The 22140-nt window shown below is 44.1% G+C and overlaps 1 protein-coding gene across 10 annotated transcripts in view; it reads left to right on the top strand.

Moving 5' to 3' along the window:
• DISP1 (dispatched RND transporter family member 1) overlaps window positions 1-22140 on the top strand; it is a 185044-nt gene that overhangs the window by 48549 nt on the left and 114355 nt on the right. For 2 of the 10 annotated variants that reach the window (XM_027046431.2, XM_053208879.1), the window contains exon 3: window positions 18352-18388. The exons of 6 other annotated variants lie outside the window; for them this stretch is intronic. The gene's annotated coding sequence lies outside the window, so the exon portion shown is untranslated. 2 more of the 10 variants (XM_053208881.1, XM_027046437.2) reach the window with 2 other exon arrangements.

The raw sequence follows: 22140 nt of genomic DNA, 5'->3' as shown, positions 1-22140 counted from the left end.
TCCTCTCTTCCCCCCCCCGAATACAAGCCACACTTTTCCTTAGTACTTGTGCTTATGTTCAGCAGGTTTCCTGGCATACTTGTGGCTGTTCTAATATTCAGTAATATTTTCTTAAGGAAACCCCTTCTCTGGAATTTTGGAATGCAGTTCTGTGCCTCTGTTTTTTACCCTCCTGTGAACATTTTCTGATAAGTATTTCATTGGAAAGGCTGGTAGGCACTTCTGTTCCTCTTTTAACCTTTTCTAGGCTAAGTAAATGTTTTTGCCAAAAACATAAAAAAATTATAATTGATGTCTTCCCTTTTTCCCACTGAAATAAATCATGTGTGTTTTAGATACATTGGATTTAAAAATGTACAGCTTGGAGCATCTTCGGTTAAAATTTTGGAAGGTCTAGTTAGAGTTGAGTACATCTTTTTTGCCTGTAAGATACAGAAACAAGAAACAATTTAATCTACATAGGAGGGTGACTATTCATAATATGAAAGGATACTGAGTGTATTGCTGGGATTACGGGGAATCCCAGTGTATTGCTGGGAATACTGAGTGTATTACTGGGTAATAACGAGTGAGCCTGACTAGGGAAAAATGTCTAAAAAGACATCTTAGATGATAACAAAACGTAGAGAAACAGTGATCTGGAGTGCAGACCCGTCTAGTGTTGTGTCTCGTATATATGGACCCATCTCTTTGGAATAACCATTATCTTTTAGTTCCTGTGCATTTTTATATTCTGGATGCGAACCTACTTTAAATGGCAACATATTTGCTATTGAGTAGAAAACACTGCAGTTTAATTTGCATGGCATATATAGATTCCATCCCCTAAGTCTGCATTAATTGTGTGATTAAAATATTTAGTTCTCAACAGTCTTAAAATTTGTTTTTCTGTTTTATAAGATACCTACTCTACTTGTCAATTAAAAATCACTGCAGATTTTTTCCCTTTCTATTTAATAGACTTACTGTTTAGAGCAGTTTTAGGTTTACAGAGTAATTGAGCGGAAAGCATGGAGAATTTTGATATAACCCCGTCCTCCTTTTATTAACACCTTCCATTAGTGTATATGTTTATTATGATTAATGAACGTTGATAAGTTGCTATTAACTAATGTCCAGGTGTACATTAGGACTCATTCTTTATATCGTACAGTTTTCAATTGTGACAAATGTAGGTCGTACCCACGATTATCAAATATCCACCATTACAGTTCATGACTTTGTGAAAGATAGTTTTACTGCTCTAAATATCCCCTGTGGAATAATGTTAAATGGAAATAAGTCCTTTTTCTTACCTTCCTTCCCAGTCTGACTCTAAGAAACTATTGTTGATATTTTCTTGTGTGTTTCAGTGACACAATGAAACAATGAATTTTTGATCTTGCCCGTACGATAGAGGTAGATACCTCATATTTTCCAGCGGCAGCAGTGTAAACACTCTTGAAACCGCTTAAAGAAAGGGATTGTGGGTGACTGAGGAGCTGGTCCCGCACACCTGTTAGCGATGGTGTCCAAGAAGGAGGCCATAAGGTGGCATGTCTGACTTGGCACTGAGGCTGGTGTGGCTACTGAATGTCACAGCATGTAATTTAAGATGTGAGGGTCATTGGACACATAATAACATACTACTAGCTAGAAGATGAAGACAGTGCTCTGACATGTAAACATGTACTGTGTTCATTTCGTGAATACCTTTGTCTGGGTAGAAAAACTTTTACTAATATTCAACAGTAGTTCCTCATTCCTGGCATTTTAAACTTTTAAGAAGCTTCCATTGATCATGTGATTAAATGCGTGTCAAAAACAGATATGTTATATTTTTGAAATATGGAGCTTGAAAAAAAATATACCTCAGTCTAGGAAGTTGTAAGGATGTTTTATGAAAAAAATCAGGTATTACTTTAAGCTTTTGCATAAAATTATCAGAATATTTGCCATGGAAAAGTACTTCTGGAGATTTCTGCATGATAAATTCTTGATATGTATTAATTTTTAAAACATTTAAAAAATATTTATTTTTGAGAGAGAGAAGGAGAGAGCACAAGCGGGGAAGGGGCAGAGAGAGAAGGAGACACAGAATCTGAAGCAGGCTCCAGGCTCTGAGCTGTCAGCACAGAGCCCCACGTGGGGCTCGAACTCAGAACTGGGAGATCATGACCTGAGCTGAAGTTGGATGCTTAACCGACTGAGCCACCCAGGCAGCCCCCTTTTTTTCTTTAATGTTTTGTTTTGTTCTTTTAGATCTTTGATTGTTATTTACAGACATTGTCTTTAGAGGGATTTGAAATGGAATAGAAACTTTTGGAGCTGAGCAATAAATACAGGACCATTACAAATATCCAGAGTAAAACTGAGTTTTGAAACCACAGTGTTGAGTCTGTCTCCCATGCTGATGTGTACTGACTTTTTTTTCTTCTTCTTTTTAACGTTTATTTATTTTTGAGAGAGAGATAGAGTGTGAGCGGGGGAGGGGCAAAGGGAGAGGGAGACACAGAATCCTAGCTGTCAGCACACAGCCCAACGCAGGGCTCGAACTCACAAACCGGGAGATCGTGTTCTGAGCCGAAGTCGGATGCCTAACCGACTGAGCCGCCCAAGCTCCCCTTGATATTTTTTAAATATCATAATTAGTTATGTTTAATTGACCTGGTTGACTTTCAAAACTAATTGTGAAAGAAATAGAACTTAGTGATAATTCAAGTCAATAAATGGGGTTTTTGCTGTTTTTCTGTCATTCCACTGAGTGGAAAGTAGCATATACTTTATTAGAAAGCCAAGTGATAAGCTTATTTTCCTTGACGTTTTGTATTTTTCTTACCTTTCGTATGCATCGTTGAATTATCCTGGTTGTGTGCACTTTTGATGAATCGTTTAATTTACGCTCACGTTCACCGTGGCATTATTTGCCATAGTCAGAAGGTGGGGGCTACTCATGGGTGTCCATAGAAGGATGACAGATGATCGAAATGTGTAAGCATACAGTGGAATATTATTCAGCTTTAAAGAGGAAGGAAACTCTGACGCCTGTTTCAGCAAGGATGAACCTTGAGCCTTGAGGACATGAAATGCTAAGTGAGATGCTAAGTGAAATGAGCCAGTCCCGAACAGGGAAGTAGGAGGTATCTAGAGTGGTCAGAGTCACGGAAAGTAGAGTGAGTGGTGGCTGTGAGGGGCTGGAGGGCGGGGGGGGGGGGAGGTGCTGTTTACTGGGTGCAGAGATTCAGTTGCAAGATGAACGTTAGTTGTACACAGAGTGAATTTATTTAACGCTTTGAACTGTACACTTAAAAATGGCTAATGATGTAAATTTTATATATGTACTTCTCCACAATTAAAAATTTTTAAAAATCCATTGAAAGGTAAACGTATGCAACTAAATTTGGCCAGTGGAGTGGTTTAGCAGGGAATGGAGAAGTCTAGAAGTCTGAGGGACTTCTCCTAAGAACGTACTATCTGATTTCCTAAATATTTGTAAACCTAGTGCTGATTTCAACTGCTGAGACAGGTGCAGAGGGAGAGAAGTGTTTGGGTAATTACTGTCTGCTCAGGAAAGGGTTATGGACGTCAAGCTTTTTAAAATTTCTGTATAAAAGTTTTCTTTTAAAAACCAGCTCACCCTTTATTTGTGTTGGCTGAAGTTTTGTGTGCCTGGTGCATACTTGAATAATCTAATCTAGAGATTATAAGGTGAGAGAGATCCACGTGGCCAAGTTAGAATGATGGACGTGCATCATAATGTTACATGTCAGCTGACCCACTGCAGAAACGGGAGGGGTAAGGAGGTGTACATCTGCCTCAGAAAAGAGGCAAGTCGCACCCTTCAAATTATCCGTACTAATTTTTCTCAGTGTGAGCAAATAACTTTTTAAAAAATTTTTAATGTTTATTTATTTTGAGAGAGAGACAGAGCACGAGGTGGGGGGGGGGGGTGGGGGCAGGAGAGAGGGAGGCACAGAATCCGAAGGAGGCTTCAGGCTCCAAGCTGTCAGCACAGAGCCCGACGTGGGGCTTGAACTCAGGAACCGTGAGATCATGACCTGAGCCCAAGTCAGTTGCTTAACCGACTGAGCCACCCAGGCACCCCTCAATCAAATTGTTTGATAACAGAAAAGAGAACCTTTCAGTTTAGCTGTCAAAGCCGGGCTGTCGTTTCCGATGTGCTTTATTTAATTAACTACCGAGTCCGGAGCAGAAGTGAAGAGAAGTGGTTACATGTGCTTGTCCATCCAGATCACCAGCTGTCAACTTTCATTTGTGACACGTCTAGAAAGTTCTTAATGGACAGTTACAACAAAACCACATATCTGTGTATAGTTATACCATTTCGCTAGATACTATATACATATAGCTTGTTATCTTCAAAGTTTTGATACAAGCCAGAGTGAGCAGAGTGCCCGAGGAATCTCGGGCTAAAGATTTGACCCGTCTGTCTTTGTGACTCTGGCACCTCCCACACTGCTGGGCATATGAGAAGCTATTAATACATGTTTGAATGAATGAACGAGTAAATTAATGGGTATGTACCAGTCTGTAAGTTGGTATACATCTTTTCATCTACAAATCCTTCTGTTCTGGATATAATGTTTCCTTTGCTTTCCCTGGGTGTTTGACTCCTTTTTAAAAGATTAGTAAGCTTTATTTCAAGTAATATTCTCTTATAATAGGACTCAATCACAAATAAATAAAACCATACTTAACAAACATTTATATAGTGCTTACTGTGTGCCTGGTACTCTTGTTCATTCGTCGTGTTCTTCTCGTGAAAAGCTTACGAGGTGGCTGTTGATATTCCTCCACTCGCATGGGGAAACTGAGGCACAGACAAGTTAGGTGACTTGCTCAGAGTTGCCAGCTAGTAAGTGTCTCAGCAGGATTTGCACCAAGTCTGAGTTCCAGAGTCTGTGCTTCACCACCACACGGGGCACGCTGTTTCTCACAAATACCAGCTCTAAAAACCATTTCCATCTCCCCAGAAGACCGCCCATACTAGGGGGGCTTATCTTATTTACGGTAAAATTTTGTTAAGATAGAAATTTTCTAATGGTGACATTCACTCTCTTTTACTGTCAAGCTATGTGATGAATATGTTGTTATTTAAAAGGTTATGTTTATTGTCACCACAGGCCGTGTATCGATAGTGGTAAATGGGCATAACTTCCAAACGAAGCGGGGTATATGCAGCTTCTGGGGTGCTTTGCCTTTCTGCTGGTAAGGTGTTCCTTCTGTCCGCAGCACGTCTGAGGTGTCAGAAGGCACGACAGTCGTCGGATCGGAAGGACTGGATTTGTAGACCTCTGGCTGCTCTTGTGACATCTGTGCTGGTTACCTGATGAATTTTGAACCTAGGAACGCCCTTGGCCTGCTATAGCCCAGGGACCTGAGGAATTGGACTGTCTGTGCGCCCCCGACTAATTCCGTGGTCTGGGAGAGCCCCCCTGAAGACGTGCGCTCTAGTCTGGCTGGAGTGTGATGTCACACAAATCAAGGCGCTCCATGCACCTTCTGTTTATGGTTATAGGCAGCCCTTCCTTAAAAGCCCTTGGCGATATTAGTATTTTAGTTGTTTAAAGTCCCCATTAGCCTGAATTTTTAGTGAAATGTCTAATTCACTGTGGCATCTATTACACACAACCTGTCATTAAAAGAAAAAGAAGGACTCATCTGTAGCTGTAGGTACAGCACAAGGCTTGATGTGGACAGAGCATCGTTTGTCTTTTCAGGTGTTACTGTTTTAGGGGAAGAGTCATAACTATGTTTTTTTATTTGAAAGAGAGAGCGTGCACGAGCAGGGGAGGGGCAGAGGGAGAGAGCATCTTAAGCAGGCTTCACGCTCAGTGCAGACCCTGAAGCGGGGCTCGATCCTGCGATCCTAGGGCCAAAATCAAGACTTGGATGCTCAACTGACTGAGCCACCCACATGCCCCACTATGTATCTTGTTTAAACTTTATGCCTTCCCTCTTTCCCCACATAACCAGTACCTTTAAAAAGACAGTACCTTACAGAAATTGCATTATGTTAGAGATTTAAAACAGCAACCAAGAGTGACTGTCGTCTGTAAATCTCAGTATTTGCCAGAGTATTCTGAGGGACTCTGATTTTGGGAGATGCCCTTCTGCGATGTGGTATGTACTCCCAAACTGGGGAAGAGTGGCATAAATGCCGTCCCTGCCAATGTACACAGATGCATGGGTCAACGCATGTTTTGAGGAGCCACAGTATATATTAATAAGTTAATGATGCTGAGAAGGCCTGTAGTGACAACTGGCTTAGCTTTTCTGGACTCTGCATTTCCCACATTTGTTTGAACACAGAACCCTTTTCCACCAAATATCCGTTGGTTGTCTCGTGCCCTTCATGGTCCACAGACTGAAATAATGCGGCACCGTATAGTAGTGTAGCCATATGTTATTTTGATGAGGTTTCAGAAGAATGGTCCAATTGAAAATCTGCCATTATTGTTTCATCCCTAGTTAATAAATCGATTTCAGAGAATAACACTTAGAAATTGTAGAAATTTAAGACGTAATGAATTTTCTTTGAATTTATATACTGTAGTTCCTTGCATTGGTAGACATGTGATTTACAAAAGACAATCTCTCTACTTGATTAATAGTGACAGAATGATTAACCCCATTAATTCCAACTATTGGGGGAGTTTATGCAAATCCAAGATAATGTAAAAAAAAATATATAGAATGTTTTTTAAGTAATTGTGGTTTATCACTGTAAATACTTTATCTCAAACTATATTAACAAGGTATTCCCAAATGGAAGATTCTGGGTGGAAATTCTTTAAAAAAATTTTTTTTTAATGTTTATTTACTTTTGAGACACACACACACACACACACACACATACACACACACACACACACAGTGTGAGTAGGGGAGGGGCAGAGAGAGAGGGAGACACAGAATCCGAAGCAGGCTCCAGGCTCTGAGCTGTCAGCACAGAGTCTGATGTGGGGCTCGAACCCACGGACCACGAGATCATGACCTGAGCCAACATTGGACGCTTAACTGACTGAGCCACCCAGGTGCCCCGGAAATTCTTTAGAGCATAAATAACAGTGACTGATAATTAGTTCAGGTGCAAATATATAGATACTTCCAAAATACTTGAGATTATTTTAGCACATTTCTTTCAAAAGCTTTAGCTTTTATTACATGAGTCTTATGTATGCTATTTGCTTGCTGAATCCTTTCTTTGTAGATTGATCTATTACAAATTCTTAATATGGCATATCTCATAAAATTTTAGTTATTTAGTGAGCTGTATCCTAATTGAGAGTAGAGTGAAACATGGAAGTAAGGCAAAAGAGAGGTCGTATTTAATGATGAAGAAGGGTAAATTTTGAGCAGTGATAAAAATAACAAAGGGGCACCTGGGTGGCTCAGTCAATTAAGCGTCTGACTTCGGCTCAGGTCATGATCTCACGGTTCGTGAGTTTGAGCCCCGCGTCGGGCTCTGTGCTGACGGCTCGGAGCCTGGAGCCCGCTTTGGATTCTGTGTCTCCCTCTCTCTCTGCCCCTCCCCCACTCACACTCTGTCTCTCCCAAAAACTAAATAAACATTAAAAAAATAAAATAAAAAAAATAAACACGAACCCAAGACTTGACTGTTACAGCTGAAAGGAATGATTAGTAATTGCTAAATCAAAAAGAAAGGCATCTGTCCAGTTCTGTAAAAGTCCAGACTGAATGGCAAGAAGTATTAAAGTCACAACAGAACGAAAAAACGAGAAAAAGAAAGATGAAAAGATGCTGAAATTATTTATGGAGGTTGTAGCAACCATGATGGTAGGATGTGAAGGAGGTCTGAAAGCAGGGGCCCTGCCAAGAAGACCCAGCATCGAGAGACAGAGAAGCAGAAACAAGGCAGACACGTGTGTCACCATCATGACGGCCACTCCACATGCCGGTGGGTCACACGCTGTTGAAGTGTGTGCGGAGGCTTCAAGAGACACGTGTGGACTGGCAGTCGTCCCTAAAGTGCAAGGTGTTCATCTCTAGGATATTCCAGAGTAGTCAGTTCTCTGTTCTTTGTTTCTGTAATTTTAAAATAGCATTTACATGGGTCAACCAGGCAATTAGAGAAGAAATTTAAAAATGTATGGAAACAAATGAAAATGAAAATACAACAATCCAAATGCTTTGGGATGCAGCGAAGGCAGTCCTGAGAGGAAAATACATTGCAATCCAGGCCTATCTCAAGAAACAAGAAAAATCCCAAATACAAAATCTAACGGCACACCTAAAGGAAATAGAAGCAGAGCAGCAAAGACACCCCAAACCCAGCAGAAGAAGAAAAATAATAAAGATCAGAGCAGAAATTACAGAATCTAGAAAAATTGTAGAGCAGATCAGTGAAACCAAGAGCTGGCTTTTTGAAAAAATAAACAAAGTTGATAAACCTCTAGCCAGGCTTCTCAAAAAGAAAAGGGAGATGACCCAAATAGATAAAATCATGAATGAAAATGGAATTATTACAACCAACCCCTCAGAAATACAAGCAATTATCAGCGAATACTATGAAAAATTATAGGCCAACAAACGGGACAACCTGGAACAAATGGACAAATTCCTCAGCACCCACACACTTCCAAAACTCAAACAGCAAGAAAAGGAAAACTTGAACAGATCCATAACCAGCGAAGAAATTGAATCAGTTGTCAAAAATCTCCCAACAAATGAGAGTCCAGGACCAGATGGCTTCCCTGGGGAATTCTACCAGACATTTAAAGCAGACATAATACCTATCCTTCTCAGGCTATTCCAAAAAATAGAAAGGGAAGAAGGAAGACTTCCAGACTCATTCTGTGAAGCCAGTATTACTTTGATTCCTAAACCAGACAGAGACCCAGTAAAAAAAGAGAACTACAGGCCAGTATCCCTGATGAATATGGATAAAATAGCATTTACACGTTTGTTTCTAAAATCTTGTCATATCAGTGGTTCTTACCAGGCTTTAAGAAACCTGGTATGTTGAGATGTCCTTTAACTGCGTTTTACATCTTGGGTGGTTTATATTCCTCTGTAGGGTAAGAAAGCATAGTGAAGCATGTCTTTGATATGAGAGGGAAATCCAGGTGAAGGTTGAGTGGCTTACACAAAGAGTGAGGGAAGGAGGCTTTCAAGAGCGGGAGTTTGGTGTTTTTACAGGGAAAATAGGATCGCTGATTGAGCAGGCTTTCTGAGTTTAACTTTCGTATGTTTGATTCTCCACTTAAGTATTAAATCTTTCAAGTATTGTCTGTATCACACTGACTAATCTGCCTGTCGTTATATAATGGATAGCCGATCTGGCCTTTTAAGAAAATCCTTGATGTATTAGGTCGTTAAAACCAATTCTAACATTTGGTGCTCATTAGTGTTGTAACCGAAACAAAAACATTTTAATGGTTGATCCCAGAGTATTTTGAAGTTAGTGTAAGTTTGCTGGAAAGGTATTTAAGCTGAAGTATCAATTACAAATGGGCCATGAGCCAAGTTTCAAAGTTGTTTCTAAGTAAGACATTGAGTTTTTAGAATGCAAAAAATAAAGTGTGTGGCACTGCGCCATGTGGCAAGGAAGTAGAATGGAACGGTTACAGTGGGATTTGTATTGATGATAGTGATTTTGAAACAATTGGATTCAATTAAAAATAAAATTAAAGTTTTTAGTTTATTAACTTGTTTTTTGGCTTATTGTTTTGTTCCGGATCCACATTGTAGAATGTTGCTCATATAGAATAAAATGTCATTAACTCCAAATAGGTTTGAGTAATTCTTTTTTTTTTTTTTTTTTTAATTTTACAGAGAGAGAAAGAGAGTGAGTGGGGGAGGGGCAGAGGGAGAGAGAATCCCAAGCAGGCACCACGCTCCGTGCAGAGCCCGACATGGGGCTCGATGCCACAAGCCTGGGATCATGACCTGCGCGGAAATCCAGAGTCACATACACAACCGACTGACCCAGGCGCCCCAGTTTGAATAATTTTTGTGATCACCCGAGTGATACTTCTGTAATTTTCTGTTGTTTCTTGAGCCTGTTTTGGGGGAAGTGTTGCCTTCTGCCAGCCAGTAAGAGTTACAGAGAGAGTAAGAGTCGGGCCCTGCGGGTGGAGCCGCGATGTGTACAAGAGGGTCTCCCGCACTGGTGGTGACACCGAGGTGGTGGGCACGGGAGAGAGACGTGGGCTTTGCAGGTCAGCAGACCCCTCCCTCGGGCGCTCCCTCCGTGTTCGTCGCCTCCGGCCTCCTGCTCTCCTGCTCTTCTGTTCTCTCCCCTTCCCTTGTCCGGTGGCCGCCGGGCCGAGCCCTGGTCCTCCTTCTGTGGGCCTGTGTCTCACGGCTCCTGGCGGCTCTTTGGTGCCTTGGGGGCGGGAGGACCCTGGACTTGCACACGAGATGCTGTGAAGATGCGTCTTTTAAGGGAGGGTTTCCACCGTTCTTTCCCAGCGTTTCTGAGGACTCCAGGGGCTCTCCCTTCCCCGCTGACTGTTGGGCCCCTTTCCATCTGCCCCTCAGGCGTCAGAGGACGTCTCTGGACCCAGACGGTGCCCGCCACTCTGTTCTCTGCGCTCAGAGGGCTGGGACACCTGCACCATAGAGTCGTAGAAGGAACTTCAGGGTTCCCTGGTAGCACATTGACTGTTACGTTCCTGTGTGTGCTTCAATACCTGATGCGACAGATTTGCTTTTAAAAATTTTACTGGTTTTAGGGATACAACATGCGTTCCATGTTATTTTCCCCATTTCAAATATTCCTAACAGGTGGCCAGCTCAAGTTAAAACAAAATAGATGCCTCTCATTTTAATGGTATCTTTTCCAACTCGGAAACAAAGCATTCGTTGTTTTAAAAACTGATGGTGCAGTGGAAGAACAGTGTATTTGGAATCACTTATAAATTCATTAGAAAAAAAATTCAGATTGACAGCATTTTGGGTTTCTAATTAAGCCTTTGAAGGCAAGCATGTCAACTATAAGAAAACAGTAACGTAGGCTTCTAGTATATTCTTTTCTAGTTGGCCAAAGACCCAAAGTTGTCTTCTGGACTAAAATTGTCATTCACATGAATCGTAATGATAGCGTGGAAAAGTTGGACTCCTTCAGGAGAAGGAGATCCCCAACTAACACAGCCTTCACGCAGCTTACCGTGCGTCAAGAGTCTAGAGAAGGCAAATGCTCCTTTCATCTCTGCGTGGATAATTCTGACCTCAAAAATAAAATGGCCATTTTCAAGGATCCTAATTCTGCTGGCGAGTAGTCAGACCAGATTAATAAACACAAATCCCCCCGACCCCCCTTTTTAGAAAATACTGGTGATCAATCCTGGCTCAGCTAACAGAGTGCGAGATTCACGCTTAACAAAGTCAAATTAACCGAGTGTGGCACGTGCTAGCTCTGGGATGTGATAGTGAACACAGCACTGAAGGTCCTTGCCCTTGAGAAACATACACACATATATGTATATCTGTATGTGTGTGTGCGTGTCCTACATGTGTCCGTATACAAACAGTGTGCAGTGCTGTAAAATGAATGGGGCCTGAGGAGAGGGGAATTTTGGCCTTAAAACGCCATCTACAGTTAGCCATTTGGCAGAAAAAGTAGAGTCCTTCGTCTGGTCTTGATGATTAATGTGTTTTCTGCGTTTTAATAATAAAGTTGGTGGCGGGCCATGATCTGTGGCTGTTCGGAAAAGAGTCTTAGTCGTCCAACAATATTTGTGCCTCGAAACAGAAAACTTTCCCTGGAGGTGAAAATCTGCAGATACGTACGCCCTGCAGGGGCGAGGCCGTGACCGTGTGCTTCTCGGGTCCCCATTTCCCTGACTGAGGCCCCGGGGGCTGGGGTCCCAGAGGCCGTCCCTGCGGAGCCTGAACCTGGTCCCCGAACCTGGTCCCTTGGCACCGTGCGGACATGGCCAGTCTAGCCTGAGTTCTGGTGATGAAATGGGGGCTCCTGTGGTCCAGCCAAAGTTTTCCGATTCACTGTTTTTCCTGCCCTGCCCTGCCCTGCCCAGTCCTCTTTTCTTTGTATTCAGCTCATACTTCGCCTACCCAGAAGGCTGTGCTTTGAAGCCTGAGCATTAGCGGGTAAATACGGATGCGGAACTGCTTTCCCCGGACAGGATTTTGGGGAGCAGGAGAGTGGCTTCTCCAGATCAGTAGCAAATCTGTGTCCTGGGGACCGAGGCGGTTCAGTCTCAGTCATTTTCAGATTGGTCCGGGGGGCTTGGGGGCCCCTCGGAGGGCCCTGGGGGTGCCTGTGGGAGTCGGTTTGCAAAGGCAAACCCCTTCACCAGGGAGCCTGCAGAGCCACACAGAGAACCTGAAAACAGCAAATTCTTGCTTGTCACGGACCCTTCCTGAGTCAGAGCGTGAGTGCCAGCTCAAGAGTCCCTTGTGGGCGACCTTCCCATCCGGGTTTCCGTGTTCCATTCTGCCCTGCCAACGCTCCTGGGCCCTTCTCACTCACGCCCGTCTGTGGAAAGCAGGGAAAGGAAGCGGAGCCGTGAGGTCCACACGGTGGGGGCGACATAAGACCTGTTGGAAATGCTGGGTTGAAGCAGCTCATTACCGTTCGAAAGACATTCTTCAGTTTTCTAACCAAAGGAGAAACTGCATTATCTTCATTATAGATAGAAGTCACAACACGCCGAACTACTTGGAAAGCCGCATGTTTTAGCCAGTAATGAGTCTTAACCTTTACGAGATCAGCACATGGAAATGGTTAGTGGGCGCCAGCAGAGAAACGCGGGTCACATGCCCTTCGGTCAGGGGCCAAGTCCTCGTCACTCCAGGCATTCAGAGTTTTGCAGTTCATCTTCCTAGGTTGCTAAGTGCTTTTCATGCCTCATGACACAAAGAGTTGACTAGCTTGCTTTTGCAGTGTGAAACGCTTCCTTTTAAAATTTCGAAACATGCTTTTCTCCTTACTTTTAAGATATTTTGATTCATTCAGATTTTGCATAATATTAAGAATGGCAGAATTTATAAGCTATAAGCATGTGTGATTTGAATGCTTCCTACCTAATGGGACTGGAATTTTTCTCCAATTATGGGACGGGGAGACCATCGTTCCCCAGTTGCCAAAACAGAATGCAGCTGGCTGCAGGAGGGCTGAGCTAGCAGAACATTTAATATTTTGAAAAATGTGTCCTGGGGGAAAAGACTTTCTGTTCAGAAAGATACTGAATTATTTAGCTGGGCAGCTGCAGGGTGTGAATATTTTGAGCGCCATTGCTGTCATTTATTTTTTATTGGGTTCAAATGGAAAAATTGAAAACCGTATTCAGACGCGTAGCCTTTCACTCGATGGCGTGTAGACCTCCGGCTGCAGCTGCCTGCGCTCCTGTGATCTGCACGGGCACATTCCACTCCGAGTGCATCAGTGTTTAATTTTCAAAATTCTCGGCAAATAGCAGAGCTGCAGCCAGGAATTCCTCCACTGAGATTCCTTCCGGCCCAGATGAAACTGATAATTCCCGGCTGGGTTGCTGTCATTCATCACTAATCCAGGTATGGCTGCTTGCTGTGTTTAATTTTCTTTTTTCTGAACCCAAAGGCACTGCTGGCTTGCGTTTCCCATGAGAAGGCGGCGGTGATGTGCCTGGCATTCCAGCCCCCGGAGGTGGTGGCTTTTCTAGACGGACGTAGCTGGCCTTTGTCGTGGGGCTGACGGACGTGAGCTTGCTGCTAGACACAAAACCATGCGCGACCAGCTCATGGTAGGGTCTTCAAGAAAAGCAGGACTGTATCAGGGACCTGCCTCTAAGTTTCTGAAGTTGGTGTCATGGAAAGCAGCTGTTTCCTACCACAGGGTATCTGTTGATGCCACTTGCCATTTGGGAACAGGATGTTGAATTGGATGGACAGTAGGTTTTAATGTTTGTTGTATAGGTCTTGTAAAAAAAAAAATAACAGTACTTTGGGAAGCATTCAAAATGTCATCAGCACTTAACATCCTATGAAAAGCAGGTCAGAATGTATTCATTTTGCATTTTAAACTGTTTTAATGAACACTTAAAAGCAGTATGTATAGGATAAAAATCACGGAATTTGGAAGTGGACAGTTCTGGCTTTATCTCAGCTGGCCCTGTGCCCTTACGCCAGTGACGTATGACCTCCGAGTCTTGGTCTTACGTATAAGCTAGGAGAGCAGATTACAGAGTTGGTGTGAGGGTTAACACTGTCGTAGGTATGGAGGGCCTACGTAGGCCTCGAGCATGTTGGTACCCGACAAAGGGCACGTTGTATGTCTGTTAGGGATTCTCTATCTCTACGGCCCACCCATCCACTTGCCCACCTACTTGCCTCTCTGTGTATTTATATTTATCTTCTAGACCTTTTACGGGCTTCCCCTTTTTTGTTAATCCAGCCATATTTTGCTGAAATTTAAAATATGAAAATACTCCACATGATGGATAAATGTATGGAAACAAAAAAAGGTTCGCTGGTGGTCTCCCAAGAGACTTCTAAGACTACATTATCTCAGTGTGACTTTCAGTCTGCTGGTGCTTCAGCCTCCTAAGAGCAGGTATCTCTCCTGCGGAGACTTTATCAGGGTCACAGACCCGTGTATGTACGGTCACCGCCTGTGGACGGGGATCTGTGGTGGATGAGCCTTCGAAGTAGTCAACATGGGAGCTGAGAAGCCGTCATCATCAGGGCTTTTCTTGGTGAGCAAGGGAGTGTGAAAAACGAGATAGTTGTGGGAATCAGATATTTAGCAACACAGGTGAATGTGGTAGACTGGCCACGTGCTCTGTTTTCTGCCTGGACTGAGATCTCAGGGAGTTGACTGTAACAGGGCGGAGAGGTGACAACCGTAGAAGAAACTCGAGCGGGGCTTTGGAGGCCGGGACCATGGAGGGACCAGCGCTGGCTGACTCAGCAGAGCAGAGAAGACGGAACAGGGTGGAAGCAGGTAAGAAGCAAGCAGTTGAAGAGCAGAGCCTGGGAAGGCACAGACGTGAAGTGCAGACGTGCTGTGGGAGCCGAGAACAGAAGTATTTGAAAATCGGATGAGCAGGGGTAGGGTTCCTGGGCTCCTGTCTCTGCTCCTGCGGCCAGGTGACTGCCGTTCCCCACACTAGCAGAGGACTGGAGGTGTGTTTTCTAGAACCTTCAGTTGCGGACACAGTTAAGGGCAGGGGTGAATGCTGTTACAGGTGCTGGGTGTGGATTAGTGATCTGAACAGACCAGAACATCTCTGTTCCTGTGGGAGGAGTCGGACAATAAACAGTAATGCAGTGAAGTGATAATAGGAAGTCGTGAGTGCTGGGGGGGGGGGGGGGGGAAGGGCTGTAGTTCAAGACAAGGATCCTTCGAGGACCAGGGAGGGGCAGGCAGCTGTGGGGACGGCAGGGCACGCTGTCCCAGGCGGAGGAACAGGCGTCACAAAGGCCCTGAGATGGAAGGGAGGCTGAAGTAGTGAGGAGGTGAGTCGTCCGGAGGAGAGTGAGATAGGAGGTCAGGCATACCGAGGGGACACGTGACAGGCAGTGGCGATGACGTGGGGCCTTGCCGACTGTCCTAAGGACTTGCTTTTTCTCAGAATGAGTTTGAGTACCAGGGTCCGACTTGCTCTAACAGAATCGGGTCAGAGCAAGCACGCTGAGTTAAAGTACTCGGCCCACAGCTGGCTGCCAGGTCATTCCCACCCCTCTCCCTCCACCCCCACCCACCAGGCGGACACACAGCAGAACGGGGGTCTCTCTCTAGGGGACAGAAACAGCCGGAGAGAGAGCAGGGTCCCCAGTGGAAATCCGCTCGTCAGGAAGTTCTGCCGTCCCCGCATGGACGTTGTTGGTCTCTGCTGTCTCACCCTTAACGCACACAGAGGACACAGGGGAGGGGGAGGAGAGTCTCTCCCAGGAAAGAAGCCAAAACAGACGGGATTACGAAAAGCATGTCAGAGGGACAGAAACAATAAAGGAGCAATAGCCCTTTCAAAGAAACTGTAGTTAAAATCCTCAGAGATAAGAGCAGACGCTGTACCTGGGGAACAGCAGGTGCTCTTGGGTGTTGAAAGATTCTCAGTTCCGTGGACAGGCTGGGACAGGGTGGGACATAACGTAGGGGTCAGTCCAAGGGGAGGCGGGCAATCAAATGGGAATGGCGGTAGCAGCAGGTGTAGCTACAGGAACCTGGCCTGGCATTTGCGGGGCAGGTGGGGACCCAGGGCAGCTGGGGGGGGGGGGGTGGGGGGGTGGGTACTGATGTCTAGACTCCAAGTCGACAAGGTTGGGAGTTGTTCACCGTCCAGCGTGTACACGTCCCACCTGGAGGTGTTTTCATTGAATCATCCTCGGGTTGAGAAGATGCATAGAAAAGAGGCTGCAAATTAGAAGGAAACATGGTTTCAGGAAAGGAATGTGATGGCCATTCTGGAAGGGATGCCCCTGGGAATGATGGTTAGGGGCTATTTAGTCCTAACAACCAGGCACTCAGTGCTAGTGCGGTGGATGGGTGTGATGTAAGTGTCCCGAGCAGGGCGGGACACTCCGGATGGCTACGCGTCGCGTGCAACTTGACAGTTCATGCTTGAAATAGAAAAACATAGAAAGCACAGGGCGCCCGGCTGGCTCAGTGGGGGGAGCGTGCGACTCTTGATCTCAGGGTTGTGGGCTCCAGCCCCACAATGGGTGTGGAGCCTACTTAAAAAAATGTAGAAAACAGTAATGAGCATGTGATCTGCAAACAGCAACAGAGAAGGTGTAGCTGAAGAAAGGAGGGGCGGGGGCCACTTTTCTCCCCATTTAGTGCCTTGTAGAGCTACTTTTAAGACTGTGAATAGGTTGTTTTGATAAAAATAAAGATTAAATTTCAGATATTATTTTATTTATTTTTATTTTTCTTTAATGTTTATTTTTGACAGAGAAAAAGACAGAGCATGAGTGGGGGAGGGGCAGAGAGAGAGGGAGACACAGAATCGGAAGCAGGCTCCAGGCTCCGAGCTGTCAGCACAGAGCCCAATGAGGGGCTCGAACTCATAGACCGTGAGATCACGACCTGAGCCCAAGTCGGACGCTCAACCGAGTGAGCCACCCAGGCGCCCCTAAATTTCAGATATTTAAAGGAACCCGGCTACATCCTTTTCTGCAGTAAGGCCACATTGGTCACCAGAGTGTGGCTGTCCCTGGGCCAATGGGCCTGCCCTGTGGGACAGCCCATCTCTTTTTTCTCGGCCCGTTGTTGACGTCCTGTTTTCTGAATTAACACGTTTCTTCAGAGATGTTAGTACAGCTGGTCAAGTCACAGCCGAGTGGCTGGGAAGGTTCTGCCTCTACTTTCTTGGTGTGTTTTGTGGTGACTTTGCATTTTAATCCCGAGGGACCCTGTCACCACCGACTTTGAAGCCAACGATGGCTATTTTATCGTTACCCCAATTGCTGGTAACACCTTCCACTATAGAGAAGCCTGCTGACGGTCTGTCATTCCGGCCATTTACGTATTCTAGGCTCGAAATCCTGCAACTTCAGGGGTGGGTTGTTTTGTTTACTGTTTGGCTCTGTCACAAACGTGCCCATCGTAGACCCTCAGGTGCATGTGTCAGGAAGAGCAGATTACGTAGTGTTTGAGAGCGTGGCTTCTGAATTAGGTCAGCCTGGGTTTGAATCCCATCCCTGGCCCTCCTGGCTGGTGGCTCAGCCTCCTTCTAGAGCTGGTGTCCTTGTCTGTGTGGGGCAGGGACCCGTGCCAGAGACTGTCCACGGTGCGTGTCTGCCTGATCGTGGGGCTGCCGCAGCCCCGTGCTCCGTCCTTCCACTGCCCCCCCTGCTTATGAAGTAGGAGTCAGCCCTGTGGGCCCACGACTCGAGTGCGCTTCTTCAGCTCCCGTCTTTGGACGTGTTCTCACTCTTGGCCTCCAGTTGATGCCAGTTAACACACGTTTCTCCGTCTCACTGTCTGTTGTTCCTGGGCTTCGTCATACTGTTCTTTCAAAGTCCGTTTACCACGCTGAATGAGTAATGTGGCATTTAAAAGTAATAGTTGTCTGGTGGGACGCGTGGCTCGCTCAGAGGGGCGTGCGGCTCTAGATCTTAGGGTGGTGAGTTCGAGCCCCACGTCGGGTATAGAGCTTACTTAAAATCTTAAAAAGAATAATATACAGTGTTAATAAAGCCATACGCCCTGAATCTCTAGTAATATTATAATATAGATCACGTTACAACAGAAATATTTTTAAAGCAAAAATTCTGCTTCTTGGGTGATAGATTTATTTATTTTAGGAACGTTTGTTATTTAACTTCTAGTACAGCGGGAAAATGTTCACGTCCTTCACAATGCATTTTCCCTATGAGGTCTTTTGACTGCATTAAAAGAGAGTGGTAATAAGATAATGTTATAATTTGTTTTTCTGAAAGGTTGAGCAACCCTTTCAAGACTGAGATGTCCTCAAAGGTAGGAATCTGTGTTCTATGTATCTTTGTCCACTGACGTTTAGTAAAGTCCTAAGTGTTACCTGAGTGATCACGTTCTTGAGTGGATTAACTGTAGTGTTTTGTTTATAACTTTTTATTTTGATATAATTTTGAACTTTAAGAAGAATCACAGGGGCGCCTGGGTGGCTCAGTCGGTTGAGCGGCTGACTTCGGCTCAGGTCGTGATCTCGCGGTCCGTGGGTTCGAGCCCCACGTCGGACTCTGTGCTGACAGCTCGGAGCCTGGAGCCTGCTTCTGTTTCTGTGTCTCCCTCACTCTCTGCCCCTCCCCCGTTCACGCTCTGTCTCTCTCTGCCTTTCAAAAATGAATAAATGTTAAAAAAATTAAAAAAAAAACCTTTAAAAACAAAGAAGAATCACAAAATTAGTACAAGGAAATGCCATATACCGTTTACCTAGATTTACCAGTTATTTGTTTTCTCTTTCTTTTTGTTTTTTTCTTTTTATTTATTCATTTATTTATTTATATTTTACTTTCTAGATTTACCAATTATTTAGCACGGTTTACTTATTTATATGTGCCTAACGTTTTCTGAACCATTTGAGGATAAGTTGCCAACATCATGCCCCTTTACCCCTGTGTCCTTCCATATGTAGTTCCTAAGGACACATTCTCTCATAAAACACAGTGCACATACCAAAATCTGGAAATCTAACCTGGATATAATACTGTTTGCTCATCTGCGCGGTCCACATCCAGATTTGCCCTCTGTCTCGAGTACGACATCCAGTCCAGGGTCACACATTGCATGGCAGTTTCTTGTCTCCCTGAATCAAATCTGGAACAGTTCTGGAGTCTTTCTTCACTTTCTTGACCTTAGTTTACATATTTTGAGGAGGAGAGGTCAATTATTCTGTAGAATTGACCTCGATTTGGGTTTGTCTAATGTGTTCTCATGATGAGATTGAAGTGTCCTCATTTTGGGGGGAAAGCCACGGGATGGTGTCGTGCCTTCTACATCCTGTCAGTAGGCGGGTGATGTCGGTACCAGTGTTACTGACTTACCCACCAAGTTTCTCCACTGTAAACTTACCGTTTTCCTATTGTTAATATGTAATTTGTGGAGAGATAGTTTGAAGTATCTTCTTCCTCCTCAGACTTTCACTCCTTCCTTCTAGACTTCCATATTTATTAGTTGGTATTATGCTCTAAGAAAGAGCTTCCTTTTCTTCCTTTTTAAAATTTATATTAGTTCAAACTCATAGATTCTTACTGTATTCAAGGAATTATATTCCTTACTGTCATGAATTGTTTTATTGCTTGAATTATTCCAGCTTTGGGCTGTGGGGGCCCCAACTACAAACTGCCCCTCTGTCCTTTGGATATGTTTCCATAATTCTTCAAGGATTTCTTACTTTTGGTGGAACAAGATGTTGTAAGTTCTTCATGTACTTCTTTGCACCAGCCCCGGACACAGCCTTTCCTAGGGTGCTTTGGTTCCTTTTCGTGGAGAATGGTATTTTGAAACCAAGATCCGGGTGTGCACATTGCTACTAATGTGTTGTTTGTTCTAGACCCTGTTAGGTCTCAGATCTCTCAGACTGAGCCAGGAAATATGTGTATGTGTCTATGCCCCCGTCTCCGTCTGAGTTCAAGCTCTACATGTAAGTGAAGGATTCACATCCCTCCACTACACATTCAGCAGCCCAGGATTCGTTCTAGTCTCCAGCAGTGGGAAACATGGCTCAAGACAATGTTTTGAGTCCCTAGTATCTTTTCAAAGCCTTGGCATTAGGTGGTAAATCCATGTTTTAAGGATTTGGATGAATGAATGAGTCAATAAAATAGTTACGGTGTCACCTCTACATATATCCTCACTGCTGGACCAATATTTGGCGTGAGGTGCATGTTCAATAAAACTGTGTTGAACAAGTGGTTCAAGTGGTTCTTTCCCCTCCAGTATCTTCATGTTTTATTTTCAAACCACGTGAGAGTAGGACTCCATATAAGTATTCTTGTTTTTTTTACCATTTAAAGCTTGAATCCAGATAAATTATTCAGTTAATATGAACAGTCTTTTTCCAATAAGAAAAAGTCATAAATAAAAATAAAATGGCTCTGGAAGAAAAACAGTTCTTTTGGGACGCCTGGGTGGCTCAGCCGGTTGAGCGTCCGACTTCGGCTCAGGTCACAGTCTTGCGGTCCGTGAGTTCGAGCCCCGCATCCGGCTCTGTGCTGACCGCTCGGAGCCTGGAGCCCGCTTCGGATTCTGTGTCTCCCTCTCTCTCTGCCCCTCCGTTGCTCACGCTCTGCGTGTCTCTCTGTCTCAAAAATGAATAACTGTTACATTTTTTCTTTAAGACAAACAGTTCTTTTGTTTGAAAAACCTGAGATTTGGGCAGCATCAACTGAAAAGGTTTCCATTTGTCTAATTAATAGAAATTGTGGCTTTCAGAGTTTGGCGCATTTTTCACATTTGTCAGCTCTGGCGACATGAAATGTGTTCTTCGTCTGAATTCTCTTCCTGTGCCGCTGCTGTCAGACAAAAAGAATTTCCATGTCACTGCTGCTTGTTACTGAGCTGCTATAAAAAAGGATGCTTGACGATAACTTATGAGTAAGTGATTAGAGATTTCTGGTAACCTTCAGATTGTTGCCAAATTACATTAACTGTGAGTAATCTGGGGGGAAAAGCAGTCTCATTCACCTATGCCCTCAAAGGTTATAGATTTACAATTTCAGACAGCCGTTAATGACGTTCCCCTTTGAGGTGCATTTTTTTCCCTTAAACCTCAGGAAATATGGTCTGCTTTTCTCTCCATATGATTAAAACTAATAATTCCTTGCTCATAAGTTCATATTTTATCCCTTGAAACTTGTTTTGAAAACTGCTTCATCCTTTTCTGTGTTTGATTTTTCTGTTTACCCAAACTATATTAAATGTGGCATGTGCATTGTAAGTTCTAGGATTGAATTGACTGTGGAATTTCTAATGAGTCGTAATACCAGAAAGTAGGAAAGAAACAAGGGGGTGAGTTTTATGTCAGGAAGTCTCTTCCATACACTTGCCTGGGAGTCGATTATTTTTTTTTGTTTTAAAGAAGTTTTCTTCCGGGGTACCTGGGTGGCTCCGTCGGTTAAGAGTCATGATCAGGTCATGATCCCACGGTTCGTGGGTTTGAGCCCCGCGTCGGGCTCTGTGCGGACAGCTCGGAGCCTGGAGCCTGCTTCAGATTCTGTGTCTCCCTCTCTCTCTGTTCCTTCCCTGCTCTCACTCTGTCTCTCTCTCTCTCAAAAATAAATAGTGAAAAAAAATTTTTTTTAATTAAAAAAAAGTTTTCTTCCAACATTTTCCTTAACCCTTCATAGAAACATTTAAGTTTTTGTTTGTTACATATTTACACATTTATTTAAGTTTTCCACCCTGATCAGGAGTGCTGGGAGTCTGCATCTCCTGAAACTAAGAAAAATCAAGACAGTTAAACAGCTCAGTCTCGAAAGCCCTTCCCGCCTGAAGAAAACCGAAATCGCAGTTTACATAGGCTTTTCCGAGATTAAATTTTGAAGGTAAAGTTTTATGGATTTCTGTCTTTTAACTATAGACACACAAAGCCAAAATCCCAAAATTGTTGCTTAGAAAATACTTAGTGGGTGGTGAGGGCTCTCCGGAGCCTGTTCTGGTTGGTCTCTATAAGTAGAAATTGCTAAAGCATAGGGGCGCCTGGGGGCTCAGTAGGTTAAGCTTCCAACTTGGGCTCAGGTCAGGATCTC

Source organism: Acinonyx jubatus, chromosome E4, assembly GCF_027475565.1.
Source record: "Acinonyx jubatus isolate Ajub_Pintada_27869175 chromosome E4, VMU_Ajub_asm_v1.0, whole genome shotgun sequence".
NCBI lineage: Eukaryota > Metazoa > Chordata > Mammalia > Carnivora > Felidae > Acinonyx > Acinonyx jubatus.
The sequence above is the reverse complement of the archived record's forward strand: the minus strand, read 5'-3'. Positions and strand labels throughout refer to the sequence as shown.